We start from the raw sequence: 25,624 nt of genomic DNA, 5'->3' as shown, positions 1-25,624 counted from the left end.
TAGCGCCATGTGTGCAGTGATAACTGCTGTGTGTTCATGATTGCAGTGTGTATGCAGAAGACCTACCCCCCCACCCTCCTCCCTCTCCCTCAGTTCCCACAGTCCCTCTGACATTTGTTCTAGGGCCAAGCACTCAGCACTCACTTGTCCCCAGCACCCGGACCTGTTTTGTGTCTGGCAAAGAGGCTTCTTCAAATAAGGCCCGCACTCAAATAGAAATACTTATAAGGCAATTTAACTTCCTGTCATTTTGGGAAAAAAAAACAAACAAAACACCAATACTAGAATCCTCCCTAAGGTATGTAAGCTACAGGCTTCTAAGCTATTGGCTTCTGGGAAATTGCTACAGTCAGGAGTGAATTCCCTCCCACAAATTCTAAAGTAGCAGGCATGAATTCTCACCAGGGGAGCAGGTTGCAAATGCAATCAGTGGGCATTTGGCTATCCCCAGCCTATTCTTGCTATTATTTCACCAGTGGGCATGTCTTACCAGGTAGCTCACTATTTTAGCACAGGGGCTCCAGCTTTGAGAGTGATGACTTTTTTCTCTCAATGGCCTGCCTAGAGCCATCCAATACTGAAATGTAGCCAACAGGGAGAAAGATTGCAGTTCAGCTCAAGCAAAGGTTCTCCCAGTTCTTTATCTAGAGTGTGTCATCTTCAGCAATATGGATGCACTGTCTAGTTCTTCTAGGCACTCATGAGTGATTCCAATGGTTTTCACAGTCTTGGGGACCTCTGAGAGTTCCCTGGCTAACCACTTAAGGAGGGAGGGATTGATCCCCAAGTAATCTTCAGCCTCACATTTCAAGCACAAGCCACCAACCATATCTGGCTCTTTCTTTCCCTTGTTTACATAATTTAGCTGTTTTGAGATGGAGCCTCATAAAGTTCAGGCTTGCCTTGAATTCATTATGCAGACAAAGTTGACCCGGAGTTCTTGCTCCTTCAGCCACACTCTAAACACTAAGATTACAGTGGACCACCATCACTTGGCCCGGCCAAGTAGTTCACTTGTAATGTGCATCACAGAGAGCATTAGATGCTGTTCATAGCCTTAAAGCACTGTTGAGGCCTCACAAGCTTTATAGGAAAATGTCCACTTAGCAAATACCTTTGCTGAGCTGGAAAAATAGTCACTTCACACACACGCAAAAAGACTTGGTATTTCTTAGGTCTGCAAGAATCTTCTTTCATATTCTTGAGTCACTTTTCCAGTCTTGGTAATGTACAGGGAACAGTGGAAAGGGCGTGGGCCCTAGAGCTTAAAGGAGATGTAGACACATGCCTCCCATGGCCAACTCAGAAGCCATCTCCGATTGACAGCCACTTGCGAATGAAATTTTAGTTTCTTCCAAGGCAGTCTTGCAGGGGATAGCAACTGTCTTGAGGGTGGGCTGCATGCCCAGCAGTCGATGCCAACAGAAAACTGACTCAGTGCTGGCTTTGGAGGCTCCTTGTCTCACAAGGCCATGCAGGCCTTGTCCTTTTGAATTTCTTGGCTTTGCTTGAATCACAGTTTTAAATTTTCATGTCATTCACATATTAATTTCTTCTTTCTTTTACCCCAGAGATCCTTTGGACATGCATTACAGCTTCCAGTTTGGTGTTTTTGTGGGATTTCTGAATGCGCCCACAAATGGTTCTTCTTCGTTTCCTGTGCCTTCCTTGGGTGCTTACGCTTCTGTCTGTTTTGTGCCATGATGATGTGTTAGTTCTGGCTTTATCTTACTACATTTTCTTTTATTGTTATTCCATAGAAACCCGTTTGTTTCCTAATGAGAGGAAGGGGATACGTCTGGATGGGAGGGGAGGTAGGTGGAAGTAGAGGGAGGAGAAACCGAAATCAGGACATATTATGTAAGAAGCAAACTATTTTCAATAAGAGGAAATTAAAACACCTGAGCTTCAAAGGGCCACACTCGAAGCAAACACACAGCCCAGCCACAGCCCAGCTGGAAGTTGCTGAAGTCATCGGTGGCCTCCGTGTCTGAATATAATGGCAGTATCTTTCTCTTGGGAGAGATTCATCTGCTTTAAAATTGTGTCAAAGCCTTCCTCACTGTGTAATGAAAGAGAGTCTTACATTTGTAAATGTGAGAATGGGCTTTGTACTCAAGTAGACTGATTAGTGTTCTGTACATTCTAATGTCCCATATGTCTCACTCTTCCCATGGCGGGACACAGTTGTTGTAGCTGATGTTTTCACAGAGTAATTTAAAGTTCTTCATTTAACAACTGACAACTGCAGCTGTTTAAAATGTTTAATTCTTGGCAAATACCGGCCTTCTTAATACCCTTTAACTTATTTTTTTATGAAGAGGGTTTTTATTTTCATATTCTATATAGATAATAGGATATTTCTATACTATGAAAATATCTTGTAGTTATTTTGCTTACCTGGAAGTAGGCAAACCTCCCAGTTATGTGCCAGTACAGCTCTGAACAGATGGCGGCATCGAGGTTCTTTTTCCAGTATATCATGTATGAAATTGAAGGTGCATTTTAAAAAGAACATATTCTTCAATGATTCGTGGAGGAAACTCCCTAACACCAAATGAACACATTTTTTTTTTTTCTTAAAGGCACATAAAACTGAAACATACCACAATGTAGAGTCTTCAAAAAATATTTTAAAATCCAAGTTTAGTCCCCTGTTAATGACAATACAGTTTGAGCAAACATTTTCTATACAGAAAGATGGAATTTTTTACCTTACTCTCATATTTTGCTTGGGAATGATTTCTAGATTTTAGCTGAAAAGCTAAGTTTTACCTTAGGAAAATTCTTTCTACATCCCAACTCAGTGATGGAGTTGTTGAAACTAAGGGAGGCCAATCAGTGGAGAACTGAGACATGAATATTTCATGTTATAAATTTCATCAACTTACGATTTACTTAACTCAATAAGAATTTTCCTTAAAAGAATGCCTCAGTAGATGAGAGTGTTTACCACAACTTGACAATGTGAGTTGGATCCCTGGAACTCATGGTGAGAAGGGGATAGTTGACCCCCAAAGGCTGTTTTCAGGCCTGCACGCACATGCACGCTCATACTCACAAGTGCATTATAGATGCATACTAAAACAAATAAACCAATACACTAATTTAGAATCACTAAGAATCTTCTGAGAATGAAAGCTAATATATTGTGGAATTGGTAGATTATTTTCTACGGACTTGCAGTTCTCTCCGCCTCTATTTGCTCTCTACTGCAGAGTCTAAGAGCCTGTCCTAAATATACAGTCTTCAAATGAACAGGGCAAATCATGTCACATGCTTGCCTTGTCTGTTACCCATTATGGGACGCTCAGTGGATGTTCCACAAGTGTATGATTCCTGCCATTTCTAGACCCAAGACTACCAGTGTCTAGGAAAACCGCCTTACCTGGAATGCCCCGGCCTTTTCACAGGCCTCTTCCCAAACTGACCAATAATTTCCTGCCCTTCTAAAACAGTTACCATTTCCTTGTTATTAGGCAATTAGCTGCATACTCTTTCTAAAATTGTTGCCATTCTTGGAGGTTTTTGCTTGAAAATTGCTCAGTTTTTAAGTTACATTTTTAATTTAATACTCAGATGTACATATATTATGTATTGATCAAATCTACCACCCCCTACCTCCAATTCCTCTCTATCTTTTCCCATCAGACTTCATGTGCTCTTAGCTTTATTTTATATATATATATATATATATATATATATATATATATAGTATAGTATATATCTATATATAATATCTTAAAGATATTTTATATGGATATATTATATATATAAGTATATAATATATATTATCTATATATAAATCTAATACCCACTAAGGCCATATCGGGCTACTTGCATGTAAATGGATGTGGGACCATCTGCTTACTGCAGCTTGGGCAACCCCTCCATGCTCTCATCCCTGAAAAATACTGACTCTTCTTGCCCAGCAGCCATTGGTTAAAACACATATCATTGTTTTTGTTTGTTTGTTTGTTTGTTTTTCAGTTATAGCTTAAGGTTTATGTGCTAGTTTCTTTTGTACATGTATGTAATATACATGTGTGCACATGCATAGATGTCAGAAGTTAACTTCTATCATCTTCCCTGTTTGCTCTCTCCTCTATTTGCAGGGGAATCGGTTCTCTAGGTATACCTGAAGCTCATGCCTTTGACTAGCTTGGCCAACAAACGTCCATGAATCCTCCTGTGTCCATTTCCCTAGTGTTAGGGTTTCCAGGGCATAGCACAGTGTCCAGCCTTTATGTATGGACTGAGGTTTGAACTCGGGTCTTCATATTTGCACATGCTGGGCTGATCTCTAGTCCCAGTCCCTCAAGCCTTGGTTTCTTGGTGAGGTGCCCTTCAGCTATGTAGTAGAAACAGCTCACCACAGGCAGTCACCTTTGTAAAGGGGATGTCTTTAATACTGTTTTTTCAAGCTTAGGCAAAGTCATTATCACTTTTACATATTCTCAATTAGAGTAACTGAAGCATTTTTGATGATGTAATTCTTTAAAGATGTGCATTTGTGTAGGTCCTCAATATAACAAAATATATCATAAAATTTCTTAGGTAGGTTTATCTTCATAACTTTTGTAAAGGTACTTAATCAGGAAAAATAAGATATTATATAAGACATTTGAAATTAGAATATCAGAATATTTGTCTTCTTGATGATCAACTGTACTATTTTACTATTTTTCTTGGTATAAAGTTTGCCTACATTGTATAATAGCAAGGTAATAAATAACCAGTCATACAATAAAGTTAGGAATGATAAAGGGTTTTTTTTTATGAAAAATCTTGTTTTTCAGTCCCAGTCATTTTTTAACTACATGCTACTGAAGCATTAAAGACTGCTGATCCAGATACAGCTAGACTTGACGAGTCATGTTCTTAGAAGAACAGTCAGAGAGGACCTTGAAGTGACTATAAACAGTGGTGTGTGTAACACAAGGAAATGCAATTGAAGTTGCATGTTTTACATGATGGCTATGACCTTGTCTATGCATATTAGAGATGGCCATTCTTCAGAATTCATCATCTGGTTTACACAAACTACAGTCTATTCCAAATAAAAAGGTAAAATCTATTATTGTTCTTTTTTGATGTATAAGGAATTAGAGATACTTCAGAAATGACTTAATCATAATAACTGTCTAGATATGTATAACTTTTGTCCCCGCCCCCCAGTGCAATAACAGTTCTAGCAAAACATTTTTTAATATTCTATTGGCATCTATTCATCTCTATATATAACCCCTTATATATCTGGTTCATTCATATGAATAATTAAGCATGAAACTTAATAGAAAAGTAACAAGTACATCTATTACAGGAAAATATTGAATACAAATATGAGTATCTCTTTATGAGCATGCAAGCTGACCACAGGAAGCAGTACACATGGACAGGAAGCCTGCATCACTCAGTGTAAGTGCCTATGACATGGGCATCAGAAACAAAGATTCAGGAATGATGAGCCATTTCACAGTTCAGGAAGTCATTAAGTATGGATTTATAGCATTACTTACAAATTTATTATTTGAAAGTATTTGGCCTTCTGTTATAAATACAAAATGTAGAATATACTTAAATATCTTTAAGTTCCTAAGATATCATCTTAAGATTGTTATTAAAATATTACTTCTGTTTTTAACTATGGTTACAAAAGTATGAGCCAAAGATGTGTCTGAGATGTAACTGTTTGACTGAGCTCTTTGAAAGTACGTAGACAGCCATTTACAAATAAAATTAATACTTACTGGTTTTCCCAATTTGTAGCAAATGGTACAAAGTCCAGAAGCATAATGAAAAGATATTCCTTTATGAAATATGAAAATACATACTCCCTTATGGAATATGTATTACTCAGTAGCAGACTCTAAACATTTGTTTATATATTTCTACAAGTAGAGCTACTTGAAAAATATTAATATGTGTATCTTTATTTATATATTTAAACATATGTCAAGTTGCCCAGCTAGACACATATATCTGCATACTCACAGGAAGTTAAATATTTACAAATTTTATACACATATGTATACGTTAGACTGTATAGAATCTTAAAATGTATTAAGTTTAGATTAAGTGATTTATAATAGAACCAATTTAGTTTTTAAAAAAATTTACATAAAGGCAAATGGACAGAAGTAAAATTTTCTTTTCATATATGTTAGTACAAAGATACAGTTGATGCATTTGGTTAAAAACCATGATAAGATCAACCATGTGCACAACAATTGAAAGAGAAAGTTTATTTAATGGTCTAATTTTTCCAAGAATAAATATTTCTGTGCTTCACAAATGCAAAAATGTTTTGCAACACATTTTTCAATTTTTCAAAATTATATTTTATAAATTATCTCATAACTTGAAGATTAGCCCTTTCTAAACTGTACATTGAAACCAAAATCTTGCATAGAAGTAATCAATGTAATTTATTACATGATTAGTATCACCTTAGGAAGAAATGTTCATAATCCTTGAAAGCAAACTTTGTTCTTATCATTTTCCTTCAATCACATACACACACATACATACTCACACACACATACACAGTCACATTTCTGATTCTTTTTTGAAAAAAATGGTAATCAAGGTAGTCAGTTCAAACCATTCCCTTTGATTCCATATAGTTCAAAACCACCCTAGTGGTATCATATCAGAGAATAAAATATAAACTCTGACCAATTTCAACAAGTTTTTCGTTGCTATCTGATTGATAGAAGTAAATATGATCATCCGGCCGGATCAGCGCCAGGGTAGCAGGAGCGCAGGGTTGCCTGACACCCGCCAGCTACCCACGACCCCCGCCGCAGGATTTTGGGACTGCTGGTGAGTGGAACACAGCTTCTGCTCCAATCCAATTGCGCGGGACCTGAGACTGCATTAGTTAGGGAAGCAGAAACCGGCCTGAGTAGGGCCACAGGCCTCATCCGGCCAGATCAGCACCAGGGTAGCAGGAGCGCAGGGTTGCCTGACACCCGCCAGCTACCCACGACCCCCGCCGCAGGATTTTGGGACTGCTGGTGAGTGGAACACAGCTTCTGCTCCAATCCAATTGCGCGGGACCTGAGACTGCATTAGTTAGGGAAGCAGAAACCGGCCTGAGTAGGGCCACAGGCCTCATCCTGCTGGATCAGCGCCGGGGTAGCAGGAGCGCAGGGTTGCCTGACACCCGCCAGCTACCCACGACCCCCGCCGCAGGATTTTGGGACTGCTGGTGAGTGGAACACAGCTTCTGTTCCAATCCAATTGCGCGGGACCTGAGACTGCATTAGTTAGGGAAGCAGAAACCGGCCTGAGTAGGGCCACAGGCCTCATCCGGCCGGATCGGCGCCGGGGTAGCGGGAGCGCAGGGTTGCCTGACACCCGCCAGCTACCCACGACCCCCGCCGCAGGATTTTGGGACTGCTGGTGAGTGGAACACAGCTTCTGTTCCAGTCCAATCACGCCGGACCTGAGACTGCTCTGGTTGGGGAGAGAGAAATCCGGCCTACATAGGGCCACAACCCTCTTCTGGTCAGAAAAGCACCGGGGCAGCTGGGGCGCAGGGTCGGCTGACACTCACCAGCTACCCACAACACCCACCACAGGATCTTAAGACTTCTGGAGAGTGGAACACAGCTTCTGCTCCAATCCAATTGCACGCGGGACCAGAGACTGCATTAGTTAGGGAAGCAGAAAAACGGCCTGTGTAGGACCACAGGCCTCTTCCGGCTGGACCAGCACCAGGGTACCGTCAGCTACCCACGACCCCCGCCGCAGGATTTAGAGACTGCTGGTGAGTGGAACACAGCTTCTGCTCCAATCTTTAAACAGTGACAACGATAACAACTAACCCCAGAGATTACCAGATGGCGAAAGGTAAACGTAATAATCTTACTAACAGAAACCAAGACCACTCACCATCATAAGAACCCAGCACCCCCACTTCGCCCAGTCCAGGGCACCCCAACACACCGGAAAAGCTAGACACGGATTTAAAAGCATATCTCCTGATGATGATAGAGAACTTCAAGAAGGACTTTAATAACACACTTAAAGAAATGCAGGAGAACACTGCTAAACAGGCAGAAGACAATAAAGAGAAAGCACAAAAATCCCTTAAAGAATTGCAGGAGAACACTGCTAAAGAGTTACAAATCCTTAAAGAAAAACACGATAACATAATCAAACAGGTAGAAGTCCTTACAGAAAAACAGGAAAACACATCCAAACAGATGATGGAAATGAACAAAACCATACTAGACCTAAAAAGGGAAGTAGACACAATAAAGAAAACCCAAAATGAGGCAACACTGGAGATAGAAACCCTAGGAAAGAAATCTGGAACCATAGATACGAGCATCAGCAACAGAATACAAGAGATGGAAGAGAATCTCAGGTGCAGAAGATTCCATAGAGAACATCGGCACAACAATCAAGGAAAATGTAAAATGCAAAAAGATCCTAACTCAAAACATCCAAGAAATACAGGACGCAATGAGAAGACCAAACCTACGGATAATAGGAGTGGATGAGAATGAAGATTTTCAACTCAAAGGACCAGCAAACATCTTCAACAAAATTATAGAAAAAACTTCCCAAATCTAAAGAAAGAGATGCCCATGAACATACAAGAAGCCTACAGAACTCCAAATAGACTGGACCAGAAAAGAAATACCTCCCGACACATAATAATCAGAGCAACAAATGCTCTAAATAAAGATAGAATACTAAAAGCAGTAAGAGAAAAAGGCCAAGTAACATATAAAGGCAAGCCTATCAGAATTACACCAGATTTTTCACCAGAGACTATGAAAGCCAGAAGATCCTGGACGGATGTTATACAGACACTAAAAGAACACAAATTCCAGCCCAGGCTACTATACCCAGCCAAACTCTCAATTAACATAGATGGAGAAACCAAAGTATTCCACGACAAAACCAAATTCACACATTATCTCTCCACGAATCCAGCCCTTCAAAGGATAATAACAGAAAAAAACCAATACAAGGACAGGAACCACGCCCTAGAAACAACAAGAAGGTAATCCCTCAACAAACCTAAAAGAAGACAGCCACAAGAACAAAATGCCAACTTTAACAACAAAAATAACAGGAAACAACAATTACTTTTCCTTAATATCTCTTAATATCAATGGACTCAACTCCCCGATAAAAAGACATAGACTAACAAACTGGCTACACAAACAAGACCCAACATTTTGCTGCTTACAGGAAACTCATCTCAGAGAAAAGGATAGACACTACATCAGAATGAAAGGCTGGAAAACAATTTTCCAAGCAAATGGCATGAAGAAACAAGCTGGAGTAGCCATTCTAATATCTGATAAGATTGACTTCCAACCCAAAGTCATTAAAAAAGACAGGGAGGGACACTTCATACTCATCAAAGGTAAAATCCTCCAAGAGGAACTATCAATCCTGAATATCTATGCTCCAAATACAAAGGCAGCCACATTCATTAAAGAAACTTTAGTAAAGCTCAAAGCACACATTGCACCTCATACAATAATAGTGGGAGACTTCAACACACCACTTTCACCAATGGACAGATCATGGAAACAGAAACTAAACAGGGACACAGTGAAACTAAGAGAAATTATGAATCAAATGGATCTGGCAGATATCTACAGAACATTCTATCCTAAAACAAAAGGATATACCTTCTTCTCAGCACCTCATGGTACCTTCTCCAAAATTGACCACATAATTGGTCACAAAGCAGGCCTCAACAGATATAAAAATATTGAAATTGTCCCATGCATCCTATCAGATCACCATGGCCTAAAGCTGATCTTCAATAATAAAATAAATAATAGAAAGCCAACCTTCACGTGGAAACTGAACAACACTCTTCTCAATGATACCTTGGTCAAGGAAGGAATAAAGAAAGAAATTAAGGACTTTTTAGAGTTCAATGAAAATGAAGCCACAACATACCCAAACTTATGGGACACAATGAAAGCATTTCTAAGAGGAAAACTCATAGCTCTGAGTGCCTCCAAAAGGAAACTAGAGAGAGCACACATTAGCAGCTTGACAACACACCTAAAAGCACTAGAACAAAAGGAAGCAAATTCACCCAAGAGGAGTAGACGGCAGGAAATAATCAAACTCAGGGGTGAAATCAACCAAGTGGAAACAAGAAAAACTATTCAAAGAATCAACCAATCACGGAGCTGGTTCTTTGAGAAAATCAACAAGATAGATAAACCCTTAGCCAGACTCACTAGAGGGCACAGGGAAAGCATCCTAATTAACAAAATCAGAAATGAAAAAGGAGACATAACAACAGATCCTGAAGACATCCAAAACACCATCAGATCCTTCTACCAAAGGCTATACTCAACAAAACTGGAGAACCTGGATGAAATGGAGAAGTTCCTACACAGATACCAGGTACCAAAGTTGAATCAAGATCAGGTTAATGATCTAAACAGCCCTATATCCCCCAAAGAAATAGAAGCAGTCATTAATAGTCTCCCAACTAAAAAGAGCCCAGGACCAGATGGGTTTAGTGCAGAGTTCTATCAGACCTTCAAAGAAGATCTAATCCCAGTTCTTCACAAACTATTCCACAAAATAGAAACAGAAGGTACTCTACCCAACTCCTTCTATGAAGCCACAATTACTCTGATACCTAAACCACAAAAAGACCCAACAAAGATAGAAAACTTCAGACCAATATCCCTTATGAATATTGATGCAAAAATCCTCAATAAAGTTCTTGCTAACCGAATCCAAGAACACATCAAAACAATCATCCATCCTGACCAAGTAGGTTTCATCCCAGGGATGCAGGGATGGTTCAATATACGGAAATCCATCAACGTAATCCAGTATATAAACAAACTCAAAGACAAAAACCACATGGTCATCTCGTTAGATGTGGAAAAAGCATTTGACAAGATCCAACACCCATTCATGATAAAAGTCTTGGAAAGATCAGGAATTCAAGGCCCATACCTAAACATGATAAAAGCAATCTACAGCAAACCAGTAGCCAACATCAAAGTAAATGGTGAGAAGCTTGAAGCAATCCCTCTAAAATCAGGGACTAGACAAGGCTGTCCACTTTCTCCATACCTATTCAACATTGTACTTGAAGTCCTAGCCAGAGCAATTCGACAACAAAAGGAGATCAAAGGGATACAAATTGGAAAAGATGAAGTCAAAATATCACTTTTTGCAGATGATATGATAGTATATATAAGTGACCCTAAAAATTCCACCAGAGAACTCCTAAGCCTGATAAACAGCTTCGGTGAACTAGCTGGATATAAAATTAACTCAAACAAATCAATGGCCTTTCTCTACACAAAGAATAAACAGGCTGAGAAAGAAATTAGGGAAACAACACCCTTCTCAATAGTCACAAATAATATAAAATATCTTGGCGTGACTCTAACTAAGGAAGTGAAAGATCTGTATAATAAAAACTTCAAGTCTCTGAAGAAAGAAATTATAGAAGATCTCAGAAGATGGAAAGATCTCCCATGCTCATGGATTGGCAGGATCAACATTGTAAAAATGGCTATCTTGCCAAAAGCAATCTACAGATTCAATGCAATCCCCATCAAAATTCCAAATCAATTCTTCAACGAATTAGAAAGTGCAATCTGCAAATTCATCTGGAATAACAAAAAACCTAGGATAGCAAAAACTCTTCTCAAGGATAAAAGAACCTCTGGTGGAATCACCATGCCGGACCTAAAGCTCTACTACAGAGCAATTGTGATAAAAACTGCATGGTACTGGTATAGTGACAGACAAATAGACCAATGGAATAGAATTGAAGACCCAGAAATGAACCCACACACCTATGGTCACTTGATCTTCGACAAGGGAGCTAAAAACATCCAGTGGAAGAAAGACAGCATTTTCAACAAATGGTGCTGGCACAACTGGTTGTTAACATGTAGAAGAATGCGAATCGATCCATTCCTATCTCCTTGTACTAAGGTCAAGTCTAAGTGGATCAAGGAACTTTACATAAAACCAGAGACACTGAAACTTATAGAGGAGAAAGTGGGGAAAAGCCTTGAAGATATGGGCACAGGGGAAAAATTCCTGAATAGAACAGTAATGGCTTGTGCTGTAAGATCGAGAATTGACAAGTGGGACCTCATGAAACTACAAAGCTTCTGCAAGGCTAAAGACACCATCAATAAGACAAAAAAACCACCAACAGATTGGGAAAGGATCTTCACCTATCCTAAATCAGATAAGGGACTAATATCCAATATATATAAAGAACTCAAGAAGGTGGACTCCAGAAAGTCAAATAATCCCATTAAAAAATGGGGCTCAGAACTGAACAAAGAATTCTCACCTGAGGAATACCGAATGGCAGAGAAGCACCTGAAAAAATGTTCAACATCCTTAATCATCAGGGAAATGCAAATCAAAACAACCCTGAGATTCCACCTCACACCAGTCAGAATGGCTAAGATCAAAAATTCAGGTGACAGCAGATGCTGGCGAGGATGTGGAGAAAGAGGAACACTCCTCCATTGTTGGTGGGATTGCAAGCTTGTACAACCACTCTGGAAATCAGTCTGGCGGTTCCTCAGAAAATTGGACATAGTACTACCGGAGGATCCAGCAATACCTCTCCTGGGCATATATCCAGAAGATGTCCCAACCGGTAAAAAGGACACATGCTCCACTATGTTCATAGCAGCCCTATTTATAATAGCCAGAAGCTGGAAAGAACCCAGATGTCCCTCAACAGAGGAATGGATACAGAAATTATGGTACATTTACACAATGGAGTACTACTCAGCTATTAAAAAGAATGAATTTATGAAATTCCTAGCCAAATGGATGGACCTGGAGGGCATCATCTTGAGTGAAGTAACACAATCACAAAAGAACTCACACAATATGTATTCATTGATAAGTGGATATTAGCCCAAAACTTAGGATACCCAAGATATAAGATACAATTTGATAAACGCATGAAACTCAAGAAGAATGAAGACCAAAGTGTGGACACTGTGCACCTTCTTAGAATTGGGAACAAAACACCCAGGGAAGGAGTTACAGAGACAAAGTTCGTAGCTGTGATGAAAGGATGGACCATTTAGAGACTGCTGTATCCAGGGATCCGTCCCATAATCAGCTTCTAAACGCTGACACCATTGCATACACTAGCAAGATTTTGCTGAAAGGACCCAAATATAGCTGTCTCTTGTGAGACGATGCCGGGGCCTAGCAAACACAGGAGTGGATGTTCACAGTCAGCTATTGGATGTATCACAGGGCTCCCAATGGAGAAGCTAGAGAAAGTACCCAAGGAGCTAAAGGGATCTGCAACCCTATTGTTGGAACAACATGATGTACTAACCAGAACCCTGGAGCTCTTGTCTCTAGCTGCATATGTATCGAAAGATGGCCTAGTCGGCCATCAATGGAAAGAGAGGCCCATTGGACTTGCAAACTTTATATGCCCCAATATAGGGGAATGCCAGGGCCAAAAGAATGGGAATGGGTGGGTAGGGAAGTGGGGGGCGCTATGGGGGACTTTTGGGATAGTATTGGAAATGTAATTGAGGAAAATATGTAATAAAAATATAAAAAAAAGAAGTAAATATGATTTACACTTTTATTTATTTATTTATTTATTTATTTTTATTAGGTATTTTCTTTTCTTGATTTGCATTTTTAAGAGAGAAGAGAAATGAGAAAAGGGGACAGGGAACAGGAGCAAGAAGAGGTGTTTCATAAGAAGGAAGAAAGCAGGAGGTGGGAAGAACAAAGTCCCATATGGAGTTTTCCTACAGACGATGAAGCCGGATTGAGAGAAGACAGTGGTTTCTACCAAGAACAACAAATGTGTGTGGGTTTGCAAAAGTAAATATGATCAGGTTTTGACACGTGACCTTGTCTTCTCATAAAAGTTGAAAAAAGATTCGGGGATTTTCTTACCCTTTAAAAATATTTACAAATGCCAGTGGCTCATGGAAGAGCAGTTATTAAATTGATTTTGTAAACATGAAACAAAGAATAAAGCTTCCATCCAATTGTAATGTAGTACTCTTGTTCTGCACAGTAGGTCTATTGTAATTAGCTGATTAGGAATCTGGATAATAAGTCACCAGCAATCATCGATTTTAATTGGATGCAGGAGGCCAGTGCTGGTGAGTGCTGGGTTGTGACAGGAAAGGCAAGGGGAAGAATTTCCAAGCTGACTAAATATCACATCTGGGTGAAGCATGCCTCCCCCTTTCTTTTCCTTTTATTTAACAAATATTGCATGGGATGAAGGAATGTCAAGGCTAACCTCTCTAATACAGATGCAAAACACATGCCTTTGCACCAGCTCAAAGCAAGATGACAGACACTGGAGGCACTGTTGTGGTTTGGCAGTTAAAGTCCTCCGTTTTCATTAACTTGTGGTTCAAAGATGCCACCACGTTTAGGAAGGGTGCTGCCTTCTCAGTAAATAGTGTGTTCAAAAGCTGCGTTCTGAAAGCTAAACAGTTGAAAGAAACATGCGTGTCAAGGTCCAGCTAATTCTGGACACTTAACAGAGAAATCAATACAACTCCAGCCCCAGTGAGCACACACAGGTTCTAAGGAGACCTTTTGTGCGCATGTTTGCACGAACCATTTTTCCTAGCTTCACCTGTTACTGCTTATGAGAAATTGCACAAGGGGCTCTTGACCCTGAGTCATAAGGACCAAGGAGAGTACAAGAGAAAGAATGCAAGTGACAGAAGCAAGCACCTGTCCCCAACCTCACAGCTAACACGGGACGCAGTAGCTTCCCAGCTAGCTGCTAGGACTTCTATTAATCCTTTATCCTCCAAGTTATATGACAGCCAAATTAAAATACTAAATTCTCAGTTTCCCCAGATTGTTACCAGAAATTCTAGGGGCCCCAACCTGGAGTGCCACATTACCATAGAAATTGGTGCTCCCTCTTCAGGGTTCTTAGTCTCATGAATAAGAAAATTCAACTTCCATGAAAAGAGTTTTCATCATAGCTCACAACATTAAAAGATGAAATTTTCTTTGTTCAATTTCTCCTATATAAATGTATACAATGTTATATGCTCATAGTGTAAAGTGTATATATTTATAACCAATTTCATGTCACCACCAGTAGGTGACTGTACGGATGATCACACAGCCATATAATGAACTGCAATGAAACCATAAAGAGGATTAACTTAGTGTATAGGTAGAAATATGGAATATTTTATGTCATATGAAAAGCATTACTAATTCTCAAAACTGAATGTATGTATGTGTGTGTGTGTGTGTTTACTATACATGCTATAGATAAAATGTTTGTGTCCCTAAAAATTTATATATTGAAGGGCTAAGCTGATTCTTGATAGTAGGGTCTTTGGGAGATAATTAGATAAAGCGAGTGTGGCCCCAGGATAGAATGAGTATCCTTACAGGAAATCCCCGTCCTTTGGAGACACAATAGAAGCCAGTCATTTGAGACATTCTCTGGAAGACCCACACTGTGCTGGCACATTGATGTCGTAGTCACATCTTTGAGAGCTGTGCCAAATAAAAATTGTTTTAGTTTCCCCAACCATGGCATTCTACTAACACAGCAAAAAGACCAAGACAAACCATTGTCAATAAACAGATAAATTTCAGAAGGCTCCACGTGTCTCTGACAACGATGGCTTTTGCAACATGTGCAGTCTGCTCTTAGGAAAGACGAGACTTGGTTTGGGGTTCAGATCTGAATTTTATGTCATTTTCCTACAGTGAGAATCAGAAAAATATTCTTAAAGTAACAAATGGTCAAAGTAGCATTTTCACATCAGCATGCAGAGATAATTATGAAGACATGTGTAGAATTGTCTAGGACAGCATACATAAAAATATATAGAGAGTAAGGATCTAAGGGGGAACTGGCAAGCATGAGTTGCCCATGTCAAAGGCTTCATCTTAAACAAAGAAGGCCAGTGTCCTTCATCTTTATATTGTTACTCTAATTATTATTCTAAGTATCTGAATACTTCTCTCAATTTCATATGGTGAATATTATAAAATTGCAAATTATCAAAAGAATAGTGATAAACTTCTGAATTTCCATGAGCATCAATCTCTTCATTCATTTATTCAATAAGTATGCATTGAACCCTTGTAGTCTTCTTGGCGATCATCACTAGAAATGCAAGGATGAACTATCTGAGATTTCTTCTATACAACACAGAGAATCGACTCACAGAAACTGTAGCAGCCCTTCCTTACCTTGTAGATTCTTCTTTTTCCCATCCTTTATCCTCCCCCCACCCCCAAACCTCAGGTTTCACCCCCATCACCAGAAAGGAGAGAAAGAAGAACAAAGGGGGGGGGGGGAGAAAGAGAGATCCCTGAATCGAATTTCTTTCCCTTTGTTTTTTTTCTTTTTTTTCCCTTTGAGCACAACTACTAAAAACCCACAACCAAACTCCAAAAACCACCAATAACCACCAAGTCCACCTCTCTGGGCTTTAGCACTTAGATATACTCTAAAAAGTTCCCAGATTTCTAAATGTCACACAATCACAAAAATTATCTGCAGCTGGCAAAACCACACCTCTGCTAGAGCACAAGGTGAGTCATAGTCAGCTGCTGGGGACAGTCCAGAGCAGGCCCCACATCCCCACACCTGGGATCGAAACAAAACAACATACTTAGAATAGTTCTGTGGTTTTTAAGAAACAAAAATTCCAGGATTGTCACTACAAGAAACAAATGTTTGTTTTTATCTATTGCAATAACAAAGGAGAGGTATTTGGTACACTAAGAACTAAAAGCAAATTTGTCTAGTTTGGAAAGCATTTCAAAAAAAAAAAAAAAACAAAAAAACAAACAAACCCTGGAACTAAGATCTTAAGGTTTAGCAACTGATACAGTGATGAAGCAAGAAAGTGCGGATTATGTGTGCCAGGGCCCAGGCATAGGAGAGAGGCTGCCCAGCTTAGGGTACTCCTGGAGATCTGATGCAAAGACAAGTGAGAAATGAAGATACAAATTATAGTGTTGAGATTGATTTTATGACTTCCCAAAGAACAGATGTAGGAAAGGGGAAGCATTGAATGTTAAAAGTAAGGTGGGCTAGTCAGCCATGAGTGTGGGAGGAGGAATGGAGTTGAAAAAGCCAGGCCTGACTGAAGACAGCACACACGGTGAGGGTGAGAGTCCACTGATGGAAACAAGAGTTAGCCTTGCACAGCTGGGGGAGTGATTAGACCGTTCACCGAGGTGGCAGATGTTGGAAGGGAGTGGTGGAAAAGACCAGGAATTTTGCTTTACCAAGGCTTGCCGTGTTTTGATACAGAAAAAAGGAAAAAAAAAAGATCTTATTAATCAGATCTCTGAAAGGAAGGAAGGAGAGTCAGTGTTTCTGAGGGACAGTGGGCATTAGGATTGAGGGCGAGAGTAAAGCAAAGCTGCTACTGAAAAGAGGGAGAGATAATCTGTATTTAACATTTCTTCCTATTTTTTCATTGAATAAATTAAGTTTAAATATTAATTCATTTCATATTGAATCCTGAAAAACATTGCCTCGTGAAGCTAGGCAATGAGCCCAGAGTCACACGTTGAGCCATTACAGAGAAACCAGCTGTTTCCAGCGTAAAAATCTTCAAATGCCATTCAGAACACACTCAAGGAAGGAGCACAGGAATTCTTCCAGCGTTCTTCCCATCTGATCTATCTTCATGAAATGCTATGATGCATGCTCGCTTTCCCTGCTGCTGTTACCATCACACCGGAAATGACGCGTGCGGAATCAGGCAGAGGAACAGGAGCTCCTCAGAGCAGTGAAGAATATGCACAGGCAGATAGGAAGATTATCCTTTTTAGTGGGAAAAATTACGAAGGAGAATAGTTGAGTCTCAATTCTAAATTCATTTACTCTTTAGCTTTTAATGGGAGGTAACTATATTTACTCATTATCACCAGTGGGACAGTGGAAATAGCTATAAAAATAAAGGTAAAAACCTTTCCGTAGTAGTTTCACTCAGGCCCACGGACAAGTGCACTTGACTCGGCATGGACATTTCTAAATTACACTCAGTAGTAGTAACAGATCATTCACAGTGCGCAGGCTTTGGTTGTATAAAACGGAACATAGTTGGCACATTACTGTATAACTAGCTGTCCTCACTGGACACTCCTATTCGTAATCGCTGGAATGTGATAGATATAGTTGTATAACTCATAGTTTTTTCAAGTACAGGTATAATTGCTCCACCACTTTCTAATTGTTGGATGTCCAAGATAACTAATTCAAATAATAAAACTTCTTAAACTCATGTAATATAACTGATATTAAAATCTATATTAAGGATATTATTATCCAGACTAATTCAGGGACAAGGCACTTTCTTAGTATATTCCTTTAACACTTGCACTGAAATATGCAATATTTTCATCTGGATTTGATTGAGCAAAGAAAATTGATATGGTTTCCCATGATAAACTACAGATGCTGTCATTTCTTATACACAGGAGACACTAGTTAATCTTGAGTAACCCTCTGAGACAGAATATAAGCAGTATGTACACAAGAGGGAAATATAACCATAAAATACACACAGAACAAAAGTAGACTATAGTTACAGAATTTCAGCAAGTATTACAGGTGATATCTAATGTTACCACTGGAGTCCAATTTCCAGGAATTATCAAATTCCCAGGACTAACCCTGAGACATGATTGTGTGAATTCCTCAGCACACATTGAAAAAACTATGTGAAGAGGAGTTGGAGCTGCTATTGAGTCAAGTAAACAAAGGGACTCTGTTGAGAACTGCTGTGTTTGCCTAGAGTAACTGCTGTCAGGTCCCAACAGAGGGGCACCTGGACACAGGTGAGCACTGAAGAGAGAAGGGGAAACACCCAGTCAGGAAAGCCAAAGAATCATGGGAACAGCCTGTCATAGGCTCCTGCTCCAGGGTACATTTCCTGCCAGTCCTGACACACCCATGGAGTTCCCGACAGTGCTGAGGACTTACCACCCACACAGCATGCTACAAATCAAGCAGGCTTAATGGACACGGCTATGAGGTAGTTACCCAACACACGGAACCAGGAGGATCTCACATCTGGTCCACTGGGTTTTCTTTTGTGTTTCTTTTTTGTTTGTTGTTCTGTCTTGGTTTTTAGTGTGATAAAATAGTCATGACTCAAGCTTAGCACGGTTCAGTGTAAACTTGCATGGCATTAGGGGCATTCCCTGCTGTTTGGGCCATCGCCATATTTCAGCCATCTCCACAAAGCATTGATCAGCCTGTCCTGGAAATCTGTGCATTAACCCATGGCTCCCCATGTCCCTTTTCCTCGCTTATGACAATCTACCTCATATATGTAGAATCACATTTTGTTTTCCACTGTTGATATAAGAGCTTAGGGACATGGTTTTTAGTTTCTTTAGCTCACTGCAATAGATGTTTAGAAACACAGTGTGGGATCACACTGTGAGACAGTAAACCAAAACCCCAATTGTCCTTTTTGTACCACCTCACCTGCAGAAGAACTATGTGGGCCCACAAGACCTACCATTAGCCCTCTACAGGTTTGATGCCTAGTACTAAGGACCCCTCACTAGAATCTACTTCTGAAAAGCCACTTCACATGGAATTCAAAGCTTCCACTGCATACATCCATCTTTAGTATACACATTCAAAGTCATATGCTCACAGTGATATCATTGGACCTCAAATTTAATAGAAACTAAAGGAGAAGAATAAAATTTTCCCCCTGGAAATGGGATCATTTTGGTAATCCAGAAGCTATAGACTTCAGCCAGTCAGCCACGTTGTGAACTATTACACTGTCTTCATATCCTCCAGTCTTAGACAAATGTTTTAAACACTTCAACTGGTTGGTCCCATTGTTTCTGATTTCAGAAAGCCCCTTTTTGTCTCTCTTCGAAACAAGACTACTTCATTTGCTTGCAAATTTCAGATCAACCTACCTTCTGTTTTTATGGGGAGATCTATGACAAAACCTTAAATGGCTAAATTGGATTCAAAGCTTATAGCATTGAAAATACCTAAATTAATAAGATGAACCACAATCTTTGAATGTCTCTGGAATTTCCTCAGTTGGAACTCTTTGTTCTAAATTAACTCCCTTTGACAGAACAACACTGAAACTGAATAAAAGAAGTTCTTGAAAGGACAAGTAGCCATCGACAGGAGACTGATGTCAGGTGTTTCTGACCCAGCAGCCTTGGTCCCACTAGTTTGCTGCACAGGTGTGATAATAACATGCCTCTTTCACTTCAGCACCCTAATATGTCAGAGCAAATGAGATTTGCGGAGACCCTGAACTCTAAGCACATCAAAGTTTTCTACAGCCACCATTTCCTCACATACACTTAATATGCATTAATTATATTTTAATTGTTGTTATAAACATCAGTTTTTGAAATTAGACATGTTAGTCAACTTTGTAATTCAAAAGAAATAAAAGGGACTTATTTTACACTGTAAATGTGGCTTGTCCAGGGAGGTCCCACAGAGTAAGACACTGTGACCTTTAGTTGAACTGCTGGAACACGTGTTTTTAGAGGACATGTAGAGGCTACATGGCATCCATTACTCTTTGAGTCACTATTAGGCTTGTTCTAGTGTTTTTGTTCTTCTCTGCTCTGTGGAACACGCTACCTTACCAGCATATATCTTTCATGTCAACCTGGAAGTCCATTTGCATACTTATGACATTTAAACAAGCCCGCTGCTGAGAGCTCTGCACGACATGAAATGCTAGAGTGCTGGGAATTCTTCTTTAATTTTGACTTTAAACTTGATCTTTTGGTTGCATGACTGACCACTTTATTATTACCTGGATAGGAAAAGGTCCCATCAGTGGGGAATGTCCTAGGTCCACAGACCAAAGACAAATGCTGCCATTGTGGAGCACAGTATAATTTGTCAAGGGAATGCACAGTCACTGACAGCCATTTCTTTCCAAAGTAAGGGTATTTTCAGGGGGGAAAAAACACATGTCCATCACTTCTCCTTTTGACTGTACATTCAATTACACCCACTACATCTTGCTGACAATGGCATCTCCCCCTTTCTTTCTTTGAGGAACATTTAGGGGGTATCATCTGTTTCATAGCACCCCTTTACCTTTTAATGAATATAATACAGCAGGTCTTAGATACCCGATATTTACAGAACAAACAAGTAATTTATAACATAGACAACTGCACTATTGGTGGATGGCCACACTCTTACTTATTGTTTGGAGACTCGAGCTACTTTTTTTTTTTGGTTAGTTTATTAAATTTTCTCCTTTTGTAATGTAATGCTTATACTTAACTGCCTATGCCTGTTAGACAGTAGGCATACTTTCTCAATAAATTAAATAAATAAATAATATGTGTATATATAAAGTTTCCTACACAAATGAATGGTTTAGCAGATAGTTTCTGCACAAATGAAGAGTAAGGTGATATGGTCCAGCAGCCATACCTTCCTGCCTGTTGCATTAGGGGATATCTCATTCCATAGATGGCATTATGTAATCATAAGCACAGTATGCCAGGATCTACTGATGTTGAGCAATCTTTCCTACTGAACCATTTCATCTCTTAACTGACTTCAACCTGTACAATAGAAACAAGGTTGTTCTAAGTGAATTTGGTCAAACCCTGATATTTCTACAGCCACTACTGAATAGCATTCGCCTACTTACGAGCAAATATGAATCGTAATGTACCACTTGTACCTCTTTTCTTGCTTTCCTTTGACAAGTAAATCTTAGGCCAATGAAAAAATTTCCAAGTCATTATAAATGAAATTCTTTATTTGCTCACAGACAGAACTTTAATGTCAGACGGGAAATTTTGGGGATAGCCCAGCTACGGCATCTAATGAGAGATGAATTCCCATGTTAAGGTCAAGGACATGTGAACGATGAGTCAGCTGATCAACTGTGCCAGCAAATGATACTTTTCTTCTTCTCTAATCCCTATCTGTACCTCTGAAGGAATGGAATCTCAGAATGTGAGCCTGATTTCTTCCTGTCTGTCTGATTGTCTGTCTGTCTGAATTAGGGTTTTATTCTTGTGAAGACACCATGACCAGGGAAACTCCTATAAAGAAAGCATTTAATTGAGTCTGGCTTACAGCTTCAGAGGGTTAGTCAGTTTTCACCATGTGGGAAGCATAGCAGCATCCAGGCAGATATAATGCTGGAGAAGGAACTCAAAAGTTCTACATTTTGATCCGAAGGCAGCAGAATGAGACTGTGTACCACACGGGGCAAAGCCTAAGAATAGGGGATATCAAAGCCTGCCCCTACAGTGGTACACTTCCTCCAAGGCCATAGCTACTCCAACAAGGTCACACCCACCTAGAGTGCCACTCCCTATAATCAAACATTCAAATACATGAGTCTATGGGGGCCATACCTATTCAAACCACAACATGATCAATCTACCCATCCTTACATACATACATACATACATACATACATACATACATACATCATCTATCTATAATAAGGACTGACCAATGCCAAGACCTTCCAGAATGCGTTTGTATGTACTCTGCTGCTGAGCTACATTCTCAACTCCTTTTATTTTTATTTTGAAATACAGTTCTGCTAAGTCACCTACTTGCCTTTCAACTTATGGTCTCACTGTCTCTCAGACTCCATGTAGCTGAAATTAGAGGAATTAGCTATGTTTTTATTTCTTAAACTGTTCGAGAAATGTTAGTACGATGGTTATATGACAACTGTCCTCGAAAGATTTGGCATTTTGAAAATAGCATGGGATTCTTTGTTAATTGAACAGTGCTAATAAGATTCACTCCTCATGGTTTAACTACTGGTGAATACATTGACAGTCCTTCCAGGCAATCTATCATTTTTATTACTATCGAATGTGTAAACGAAAAGGTATCAATGGGCCATATGTTGTAGGGTGGCCTAAAGTAATGGAATTCAATGAGAGATTGTGACTTTTACAATTCTAGATGTAACAAATGAGTGCTTGTCATTGTAGTCAACACTCACATGTGTCACCCACATTTGTTTCTAGCAAGTTACAGTTTTGCATTACCTGGGAGAAATCTGGAGACAAACATAGGAAGATAACTAAACATTATAAAATAAGAAGATAATCTATTAACTGTGTATTTATGTTTCACTCATTAATTTCACATGCAAGAATAAGTTAGAGAAGATAAAGAGACTGTGCCAGTTTGGAATTCATAATAAACATGAGAGCAGATTCAGCAGGCGATATGCCATCACTAGATCACCACCACTGTGGGGACCAGACTGCAGACACCTTTGTTTTGAATTCACAATAGGTTTTTTTATAAAATTTTCACATTTTCACTCACATTTTCACTCAATTTAAGACTTAAACTATTTTCTTCAGTACTAATATCAGTTAATAATAAAGGATCCAGAGTAAGAGACTGCAATTAGCTGTGTACTATAGAACAGCTGTTTATATCAAGAACAAAAAGAGAAAAGTTACAAACAGACTCTAGATTCTTAATAAATAAATTCTTAACTCACAAGGAGATTTCATTCTGCAGCCCTCAGAGGACCACTGCACAGACAGAGCCTATGGAAGCTGTCTTCAGCTTGACTCTACTTCAGTTAAGTTCAGTATAAGCAGGAACAAATTAGTGCCTGAGGCATTACAAACTAAAAAAAAAATCTATAAGCAGCACTAAAGTCATTTCATACTTTAAAATTTTAAGTCACAGAACTTTATGGTTTACAGATAAGTTAGACCACATTATAAAGCTAGATCAAGATACACTGCATATATTAACAAAAGTACAATCTTTGGATTAGACGTCGTATCATACACTTAATTCCTTTTATTGGATTCCTCTAGGAGGCAGAATGAAAATTATTTCTAATGACTTAAGTGAACTACATAATATTACAGTTATTTCACTAGGTCCAAATTATTCATTTCATGTTAGAGAAAGAGTCACATGTTTTATATTTCAGCAAATTCTACTTAATCTGTCAATCACTAGATGGAACTCTTTGTCAATCAGAATATAATGAAACAAAGAGTACTGGAAGTTCATGGTGCTATCTTCTCAAACTACAATCCAATCTCTAAATGCAATGTGACTGTACTTCTGAGAGTATACCCATGCTCTAGTCACTGCCAACCATAAAAAGTGTGTTAGTCATATCTATCTTCAACCTCAAGAGCAATACTCAGGACCAGATTCCTTTACTCTAACTGAAGCTAAGGTAGACTTTTTTGAACACTCAAAAAATTAGTAAGCATTTATGAAACAGAGCATGCACTCTTTTCATTGTATCTTCAAGCCATATATGGTGACATAATAGTGTCTTAAATTTACCCATAGTGGAACTGACCAGTGAACGGATTAACATACACAAGAAGTTTGCAACAGAGCTCATTTCAACAGACTCTGACCTGGCCCTGGGGTAGATATCTGTGACTGCTATATTACAGTGTTTCAGGGGATCTCATTTGGTGAATGAAGTTTATATTCTTGTTTCACACTTACAGTTCTAGACTTGGTTTATTCGGTTTCCTAGATGATTTTATATAGATGGCAAATATAAATAGATCGTGTAGTCTTTGCTAGAGTTTCTCCTGCTATGACAAAGCCTCATGATCCAAAGCAACCTTAGGAGGAGCGGGTTTACTTCTTACAGCCTATCACTAGAGGGAGGCAGGAACAGGAACTTGGAGTCAGGACCTGAAGCAGAAGGCATGGAGGAGACTGCACACTGGCTTGCTCCCCATGGTTTGCTCACCCCACTTTCTTATATCATCAATGACTACCAGTCTAGGTCACCAGTGGGATGGGCCCTCCCATAGCAACCATTCATTGACAAAAATGCCACATAGGATTGCCTTTAAGCCAACTTGGTTGAGAATTTTCTCAATTAAGGTTCCCTCTTCTCAAATGACTCTAGCTTTTGTCAAACTGAGAAAAACACAACTAGGATATATGTAATATAAGCTCGGCAGCTGAAACTGATCATTCTGAAGACATATGGTGTATCAGCATGATCAGTAGTATGTATGCAACATTGGTCTGGTAGTATATATGCTCAGATTACTTGCAATTTCTTTCAACTTTTTATTGATTATTTTCGAATTTGACATCATGAACCCCAATCCCACTCATTTTCCCCTACCACCCTTCACCCCTGCAACGGCCCTACCAACAGAGGTTATAGAAAACAAGTCTCTCCCTGTGGAAACTGTAGTGTGTCACAGTGTTTCCACATTTTTTTCCACATTTCTTTGCTCCCAAATATTCATTTGTTTGCAAGGACTTATTGATCTAGTATGAGGCCTCTGGCTTCTGCTATTCTAGCAATACTGGAACCTCACTGGGACTCCTCTTGGATATCCTGTGCTACCTAGGCAAGGTACAGGGCCTGCTCTCCCAAAACCTGCAACGAATGAGGGACATCTACGACTCTGATAGTCTTGGGGTCTGCTCTCCTGTCTGCCATGGGTAGTAAGGGGGTGAGGTGGATTGCCATCTCTCTTTTGTCCATGTCACCGCTTGGCAAACAAGTAGCAGGGCCAACTCTCCCAGGTTTAGCTCAGGGACTTCTGCTCTCATGACCTCATGGCCAGGTCTCCCACATGCTGCAGGTGGTGAGGGGCAAGAAGGGAG

The 25,624-nt window shown here is 39.5% G+C and overlaps 1 protein-coding gene across 4 annotated transcripts in view; it reads right to left on the bottom strand.

Moving 5' to 3' along the window:
• Cfap299 (cilia and flagella associated protein 299) overlaps positions 1 to 25,624 on the bottom strand; it is a 544,932-nt gene that overhangs the window by 265,439 nt on the left and 253,869 nt on the right. The gene's annotated exons all lie outside the window — the stretch shown is intronic.

Source organism: Mus caroli, unplaced genomic scaffold, assembly GCF_978045245.1.
Source record: "Mus caroli unplaced genomic scaffold, Mus_caroli_1 scaffold_4, whole genome shotgun sequence".
Lineage (NCBI taxonomy): Eukaryota > Metazoa > Chordata > Mammalia > Rodentia > Muridae > Mus > Mus caroli.
The sequence above is the reverse complement of the archived record's forward strand: the minus strand, read 5'-3'. Positions and strand labels throughout refer to the sequence as shown.